At 41.7% G+C, this 8,693-nt stretch overlaps 1 long non-coding RNA gene across 1 annotated transcript; it reads left to right on the top strand.

The window, feature by feature from the left end:
• The first annotated feature begins 4,349 nt into the window (after positions 1-4,349).
• LOC139077797 (uncharacterized) lies at positions 4,350-6,968 on the top strand. The gene is made up of 2 exons (XR_011530311.1): positions 4,350-4,539; positions 6,211-6,968. It is a non-coding gene; the product is annotated as an uncharacterized lncRNA (long non-coding RNA).
• Positions 6,969-8,693: the final 1,725 nt, after the last annotated feature.

Below are 8,693 nucleotides of genomic sequence, written 5' to 3'. Positions count from 1 at the left end.
ATATAATGATATACACATGAAATTTATATAAAATTATAAACCAACATTACCTCAATAAAAAAAAAAGAAAACAAAATGTTTGGAAAACTATAGCAATTTACTTCCTCATTCTGAGAGAATTTAGAACAACTTCTAAACCATATTGTGAATTCTCTTGTCTACCAGCTTTCAATAAAGTAGTAATATCAACAGTTAAAATAGCCTGATAGTCCCTTATGATGTACAGCTTTCTAGTGTTCAAAGCATGTTAATGCATGTATCTCATTCGGTATGATTTGGCCACTGAACACAAAGCTCTTCATTATAAACGAAAACCAGGTACCAGGCAAATTCAGTCCTCTTCTCATCTCTTCACTTCGTATTGGGGATGCCTGGTTTTCTTACACAAAGAGCCATCCAGCATGGGAGCCTGGCCCTGGCTCAAAATTTATCCTGACCCACTGATTTTGTTCTGTTCCCCAGGTCCTGGGAGTTCTTATTCACAGATAAGTAATGAGTTATATCTGATGGGGGCGGTGGGGCACTTTAGCTGTTCACATGAGACTGCTGTCCCAACCTAATTAACAGTGGGTGTGTTTCCATCAGCAAAAAGTATGCCGAGTGAGGACGGCATTAATTGCAAAGTTGTTGATTTTTAGGGACCTCAAAAGGCAGGAAAAGAATAGAACTTTTTAAAAAAAAGTAATAAGTGCTTTTTTAGGAACTCTTTCTTTTGATTATTGGAGAAATTAAAGATCTAAGTTCCAAGACTGTGAAATCCTACAGTGTAGAGAACTCTTTTAAAGTCAGAGAGAATTTTACCTGATTTTTCTTAATAGTTGCACAGCTCAGAGAGACATATATGAAGATTAGCACAAAAGAATGTCTCACATTTATATTGAGCTGAATGGTGACTAAAGGCATTGCTTACTGGCAGCGGCCTTCACTCAAGACGTGCACGAGAGGGGGGTTGCTTTAACAAAGAACAAAAACGTAAATAAATGAGAAGGCATTCAGCCCTCAAGCTCGCCATCAAAAGGCTTAAGCGAATTTGTGTGGAGAAATTCTATACCGTGTAGTACATACTAACTCAAAAAAAGAAAGTTCACTAAATTGTTAATTAGGTAATAATTATCCAAGGCAAGGTGTGGAATCCATACAACACTCCAGAAATCTCTAGGTGAGTCCAAGAGTCCAATAACTCCACAGAAGAGGAACTGTAGACTCTGATCCAAGATCTAACATAACGCTATCAAATATGGCGCGATATTAGAACAATGACACTAATCTTCTGCAGGAACACGCAAACATCATGGGAATTTCCGAGTCAGCCTCAACCCCTCATTACAGTTAACAGATCCGTCCACACTTCTCTAAACCTGGTCTGGGCAGCAGAGGCTTGGGTCTCTGGAAAAGCCCTGCAGTTTTACTTACAACAGGAGCCTGCGGAGTCTGGGCAAATATGAATCAGTAATATTTATTGACCACTTACTATGCACCAGGCCCTGTGCTAGATTTATAAGCAGACCTCATGCAACCCTTCCAAGAACCCAGTGAGGCAGGCGCTATTATTTTATCTGTTTTGCAGGGAGAAGGCAGAGGATTCAAGAGATCAGGCCACCCGCTTGAGTTCACACAGAGAGCAAGTAGCAAAGCCAGAACGGAACCTACTTAATCTGCTTCCGGGGCCTGTTCTTTAAACAGTCATGCTTACTTTTTCAAGCAGGAGACAGAAGCACAATAATTCTGTGATTGATAATAACCCCTTTTATATAGCTCTTTGGAGTTTATAAAATTCCCTGAAAAGAGTATTTCAAATGACCATCACAAGAATGCAGCGGAATCGTCCGTGTCTGTAAGCAGAGGAACGGCACTTGTGGGCAGGACTGCCTGAGCCCTTGAGCAAGTCCGGGCTGTGCACAGCCAGTCTCCCCCATGCCCCCAGCCTGCAGTTGGCCAGCTTCTTTTGCACAGTTCTTCCAAGTGCTCTGTTTTCTCCTTGGCCTTTTCCCTCAGGAATACAAGTAAAGCTGCAGGCCTGGCTATCTCTCTGGAAGTTGCCTTATTTGCCATCTGTCTCAGAACTGACCCCACCCTGAAACTCTTTACCGCATTCATTTTTTTCTGATCATCTTCCTTCCTTCTATTGATCCTCTTGGTGATTTCAGTCCGGTGGGAGCAGTGGCTTTCTGATTTGGGGAAATCTTTCTCCACTTTAGCATTTCTCAGTCCCGATTCCTAACTAGAAGAGTGTAGGTGGTAAAACATTCACAAAGCCTGTAGCCTGTCTGCTGCTTTCGGATGTATATTTTGCTAATTATCTGCCAAAAATGTGATTCCTTTTGTTGCTTGGCAAAAGGTCTTTGGCTCCTCTTTTGTAGACGAAATTGCTTGATAAGATTGATAGATGTCAACAGAACCAGGGAGAGTGGCCTTTTCCAAAACTGCGTAGCTTTCAAGCAGCTGTGGCAGAAACCAGGCAGAGGACTCAACGGGAGGGGACCCAATGAGGTCTAACATGGCGAAGAAGAGTGAGATTTTATGACAATGCTCAGCAACTATAGACACACTTGAAAAGACATCAGGATTCACTATAGGATAACTAGCACAGACAAGGTGATAAATTGTGTTTCTGGGTGGCTAGTAATGAATAAGTGAGTGAGTGAACAAATGCAGGGACAAACATTGGTTAAACACGAACAATGACTGATGGCTGCTTTCGTGTGAATGAATCCTTCCGTGGCTCTGAGAGGTAAAATTGTTATTTCAGTTTTATGGATGAAGAAACTAAGGCTCTAAATGGTGGAGATACTTGCCCAAGATGATCCAGCCAGAAACCGGAGACTTCTAAATGCAAATTTCTCTTGCTTTGGGTTGTTTAAAAACGTACCTGGGATGTTGTTTTTACTCAGATGAGGGGAGGCTGACGCATCAGGAGACAATTGCCATCGAAAGACAGAGATTGTAACACACAGTTCCCAAGAGGAAGGGGCATGCACACCACGCAGGGCCACATGTTGGTCAGGAGGCAGGAGTCAAGAGAAAGCATGGGCACAAAACTTTACTGTGGTTGTGTGGCCGAGGCAGGGTAAGCCGCCGAGCAGGGTTAGGATTGCATAGTTCGTGTAATTTTGGCAGGCTCTGGGCTACCTGGGTGCTCTGGAGTTTTCTGACCCTGGAGTGATTTACAGCAGAGGGATAGTATCCTGGACTGCAGGGCCTGATAAAAGGAAGGAAGTAGGGGGATGGATTCAGGATTAGTTGGTTTGCTTACGAAAGGCACGCTCACAGCAAGTTGTTTGCTATCTCTGGGAATTAGCTAACCCTGAGACAGGCAGTCCCTCCCCAGGTCCACAAGGTCCCAAGATATCAAAGCATCACAAATATAGAAAAGAAAAAACATGATTAATACATAGGTAAAATTTATAGTTTCTGTATCTGGGACTAGAAATGTCTAATGACTTAAATTCTGGAAGTTTAGGATGTGGTCTTCCAAAATACAGCTAAAAACTCCTCTGAAATGTTAGGCATCTTCAGATATCTCAAAGGTCCATTCTTTTTCTTTCTGTGTTTTGTGTTCATCCCAAAGCAAAATCTTTATCCCTGGTTCTAGTCTTGGTATCTTCTCCATCGAGGAGGAAGCATCTTCCCCGGCTAAGAGGCAGCCTCCTAGTATGTACTGCCGCTGCCTCTTGATGTGGTCACTGTAGAAGCTGCATGTCAACTGAACTCCCAGTTTTCCTCTCAAACTTCAGAGGCTATGATTATTTAAGAATATAAGCTATCTTTTCTTTGCCTTCTACATTTTTGGAAGAGTTGAGGTCCATCTGCAGAAGTCTCCTCTTTTGTGTTCACGCAAGCCTATTATTAAATAACCCTCACGCTAACACTAACAAAAATATCTGATTTTTCTTGAGCATTTACTCTGTGTTTGGCATTATGCTAATTACTTTATATTCATTTTCTGATTTCATCCTTACAACAACCCTATGAGGTAAATATTATGAGTCCTATTTTTGAGATGAGGAAACCAGAGCAGGGGAAAGGTAAATTAATCGCTGAGTCTAGTAGGTCTGTGCCTAATGCAACCCTCGATCTCTCTGATATCAGTGCTAATGCTTTTCACCATTAGCTATGCTGCCTTTTCAATCTTCAGTGTACATTTTTATGCTAGGTCAATGTACTGCTTGTTTGTATCTGCCTGGCCCATGCTTTCACTGACATTGGTGACTCAACAAACTCCCCAACCAAGTGTGCTCTTTATTGGAGGGGTGGAATTCAAGGACAGAACCTTAGGCTCGAAGAGAATGGGAAGCGGGGGGGGCTGCACTAGGAGGAAGGGAAATGACATGATAGCCTTGAAAGAACTGGAATATCAAGCAGGGAGAATCTGAGTTCATCGTGGAGCCACCAAACAGGGACTCAGTCACTCAAAGTGAAGGGAGGGCAGAGCTTGGTGATCCAGGAATAAAAGGAAAAGGCTAGCGCTGGAAGCTGGCATAAGGCCTGAGCAGGGCTAGCTGCTGGACCAGAGGAGTGCAGAACCTGAGAGTGCCACAGGTAGGATTTCATCTATTGGCCCTGCTAGAATTCTGGAAATTTCCTGGGTCCTGGCTGGGGTTGAGCCTCCTGGTGAGACCTAAGTGTTCCAGTTTCAAGAGCGTAGGGTAAGCAGTGGCCTAGGGTCAGGGAGACATCCAGAATATGCGTTGCAAACAGCTGGTCACTAGTCTTAGCAATCTAACATTAGGTCACGATTAATATCAGAGTGCCAACACCAAGGCTCAACTCTGTGTGTTGAAGTAGAGGGGAGGCACTCATGTGTGTGCTTTGAGGGTCAATACTGACCCTATCCATGCATACACACGTATTCTTAAGCTAACTCCCTGCTTTACCTGAATTTCCCCTCGTTACGTACATTCCTTTAGATTAAGACACTATTTTTCTGAAGGTTCTAGGTAAAATGTTGGGAGGAGTAAGAGGTTAAAAAAACTTGGGAGGAGTAAGAGGTTAACCCATTGGCATGCATTTCGACGACCCGTGAGCTATCTATGAGGCTATAACAGTGGAGAGTTTTGATGAGCCCACCAGGCAGAGACAGGACCTGAGGACACAAACCACAGTGCAGGCAAATTTTAATGGGGAATGCCACCCTAAAATACAGCTAAGTAAGGCCAGAAGCCTTCCACGAGTGGAAATCTCAGGAGCTGGGGAGGGTGGGAAGAGGACAGGGGAGAGAAATGTCCACCCACTGTGTACCTTTCCTGCGCTAGTTATGTTATATATGTACCTCATATCTCATGTAACACAAAGAATGCAAAGTAAGTATCATAATTTCATCCATTAGCTCTGAAAAAATTGCAGTTCAAGACATTAAATAATTATCCAAGGTCCCTCAGATAATAAATGGTGGAGCTAGAAGGAAAATCCAGATCTGCCTGATTCCAAAATCCACATTTTTTTCCACCATGCCACAGTGCAGGAAAGGCCAAAGATAAATTCGTCTTTCCTAATTTTCCCCAGTCCAGCCCAATCATAACCAGAACTGATTCACATCTGCAAAGTGGGTCTTGTACTATACGCCACGTTCACAGACCCTGACTCTTCTGTGCCGGTGGACCAAGGTTATTTGATAGTGCTCCACGGGCGCCAACACTCAGGGTCACTGGTTTGGAATGCTAAATGCTTTCCTTCATTTTCAAATTGCTTTTCTGTTTAAAAAGCAACATGAAAAGCTTTTTAAGGTTCAAAAATGACCACAGGGAGACTTGTACATGACATTTTGACCTGTGACTGTTGAGAAACAAAAGTCTGTTTTTATTTTTAAATGTTCCTTCAATTCATAACAGCATTGAAGAAAAAAGAATGAGGTTTTTAAAACACCCTACTTATCCCTGGAGTGTTCTGTTCTCTGTAGACAGGAGCCAAATGGCAGTCAAATAGGACTGCTTGGAGTGGGTTCTGCAGCCCAACAGGTGGTCTCGAGATTATGAGGGACATCTTAGGGTCTTCCATTGGCAGGAATCCGCTTAGACTCTCAGATGAAATATGCTGGTTCAGGACTAGCCCAGGTAGTGTGTAGCTATAGCCATTTACTGAAGGCTTACAATATAGTCCACTCTGTCCCCACGGCTCTACATCCCAAAATATAGGTAGCAGGAAGAAGACCTGATTAATGATTCTAGACGGCGAGACAATATTCTATTCACTTTCCATCTGTGTTTTCTGTAGGGAACCACTGGAGGAAATGTGCCCAGGACAAGTTTTGATGACTAACGAATCTAAGAGACAGTGTGAGATACAAAGCATGGTTGTAAGGTTGAAGATGACTGAGCACTGCGTGAGGGTTCCCTAAGAAAACTGCTCATAATCCGAACACTGATTCTAAGTCAGGAAGAATTCTGAGTCTGAGAGAACTCCAAATGAAGCTTTGAAGCCAGTTGCTAACAAATATTTGGTAAAACTAATGAGATAGCTGTTTTTGTTTAGTTTCACAGCTTAAGTGAAATCCTTTCAGCCACATTGGACCCCAAGAGATTGGACGGGGGACCTTTTGTTTGTTTTCCATTAGGACAAATAAGAACTCATGTTTTCTTCCCTGTGTCACTCAGGAAAAATGAAACTTCAATTCTGAAATATTGAATAAGAGGTACATTTTTTTGTCATCAGGTTAAAGTCTAAAAGAAGAATTGACTAGTTCAAAAACTACATGGAGGTTAAAATGCAAGAACCATTTTTATAACTTCAGATTCATCAGGGGTGCCAAACTCAAGCTGTCTGCCACTTTCATTTATGTTTCACTGGGTGACCTTGAACGCATTAGTGCCTCTATTTTTCTTTCTACAAATCCTTGTGCAACAACTAGCCTTCAGATTGAAGGACTTGACTATTTCAGCGAATACTGTTACTGGACAAAACTCCTCAAATGAAAAATGTCAATAGAATCAGAAAATTAGAAAACAAATAATAAAGACCCAAGTTGGTCTAGATATTTTTTTCCTGTCTCACTCTTCTCCTCCATTTAACCATTTAACTTATCCTCTTCTGTCTGTCTCTTGCAGACTCGGTCACAGGCAGGTGGGAATAGATTATCTTAGGAGCCACAGAGGAGAGCAAGGAGGAGTAGAGAATTCTAAGCATATGGACTCAACCACAAAATGTCTTGGACTTCCACGTAAGCATTCTGTCCCCTAGGAACATTCTGATGAAGAATGTTCCTGGGGGACAGATGACTAACACAGGCAGCAGTGAGTGAAGCTCTGAGGACCAAGGTGACAAATAAGTCACACCTCTACTGCCTACCCTGTTCAGTTGGTACAGCTGCCCAGAATGCTAGCTTGAGAAAGATTCTGAGGTTGCTCTGTGTTCCGTGTGAAGTGTGCTGTGATTGACTAGTGATGTCTGACATGGACATGGATGGGAGAAATATAACAGAATAACTCCCCTTATTAAATATTTATTCTCAAAACAACTCTGTGGCATAGATTATATTAATCCAATTTTATAGAAGATAAAACTGAAACTTAAAGAACTCAACGAGATTGTCTAAGGAAACAACTGGAAAAACCAGGGCTGGGATTTGAACATCACTGTGTCTCTTTCCAAGGCCCATGCATCTCCTATTATACTACACAGCCCATGAACTAGCTAGGGGAAGATACTCACCATCTCTAGGCTTCAGGGTCTGCTTTGCTTTGCACAAGTTGAGATAGTCTCAGCAATGACTACTTCACAGCATCAGTTAGGGAGAGTTTCGTTAGATACTGTGTAGGAAAGTTCACAGAATCTTACAACTGAGGTGGTACATATATGGTGCCAGCATATACTGTAAGGGATGGTCATCTTCCTACTGCTTGTCTCATGGGAATGCTGCTGTCTGCTGATGACTCATTTTAGGATACCAAGGCTAAGTTTCTATAACTCAATCAATTCTGAGTATTTGATTGCCTTCAAAGAATGCTGTAAAGTCACTTTTATAAAGTGCCTTCTATTAGATGATTCCCTTAGTTGTCTGTGAGAGAACAGTCTTTCTCCACTGGCAACCCTCTGAAGCGCTGGAGTTCCCTGCTGTAACTAATGTTCCTCTAGGGGCCTTAAGAGATTGCTGAAATTCTGAACTTTAATACTGCAATAACATTGGTTTTCCTTAATATGCTGTAAAAAAGTTTTATAAAAATAAGCAACATTTTCTATGCATATTTTCACATTCACAGAATTTGTGGATATGTGGTTTTCTGTGAGCTCTTTTCCATCCTTGAAATCATAAAAATACTCAAACCAATGCAAAAATATGGAACTAATTTCACTGAAGATGATTACCAGGATGGTCCTGCTTCATACGTTTGTCACTTAAATATGTTTTCAGAAGCGCCTGTGGACTACATTGTGAAGGTTATTAACCCAAAGGAAGTTGCTGAACAGCAAGTCAAGAGAATATTATCATTTTCCCTCCTTACTTTCTATATTATGTTTTCACTTTTTTCAAAGCTATTCCTAGACTGGGGATAGAGTTTTATAAATAACAGTGAATTTCTAATTTTTCACAATTTAAGCGTATAATTTATCACTCAAATTTCATTCTCAAAGTTGAAAATATAAATATAGTAAGAACCTAAGTTTCCATGTCATCAAAATGCCACTGATTCACACTCATTATGATGGCTATTATTAAAAATGAAAAATAAGGGGCTGGTCCTGTGGCCAAGTGGTTGTGT

The sequence above is a fragment of the Equus przewalskii genome, chromosome 20 (assembly GCF_037783145.1).
Source record: "Equus przewalskii isolate Varuska chromosome 20, EquPr2, whole genome shotgun sequence".
NCBI classification, from domain to species: Eukaryota; Metazoa; Chordata; class Mammalia; order Perissodactyla; family Equidae; genus Equus; species Equus przewalskii.
Note: the sequence above shows the minus strand (reverse complement) of the source record. Positions and strands in the feature narration are given on the sequence as shown.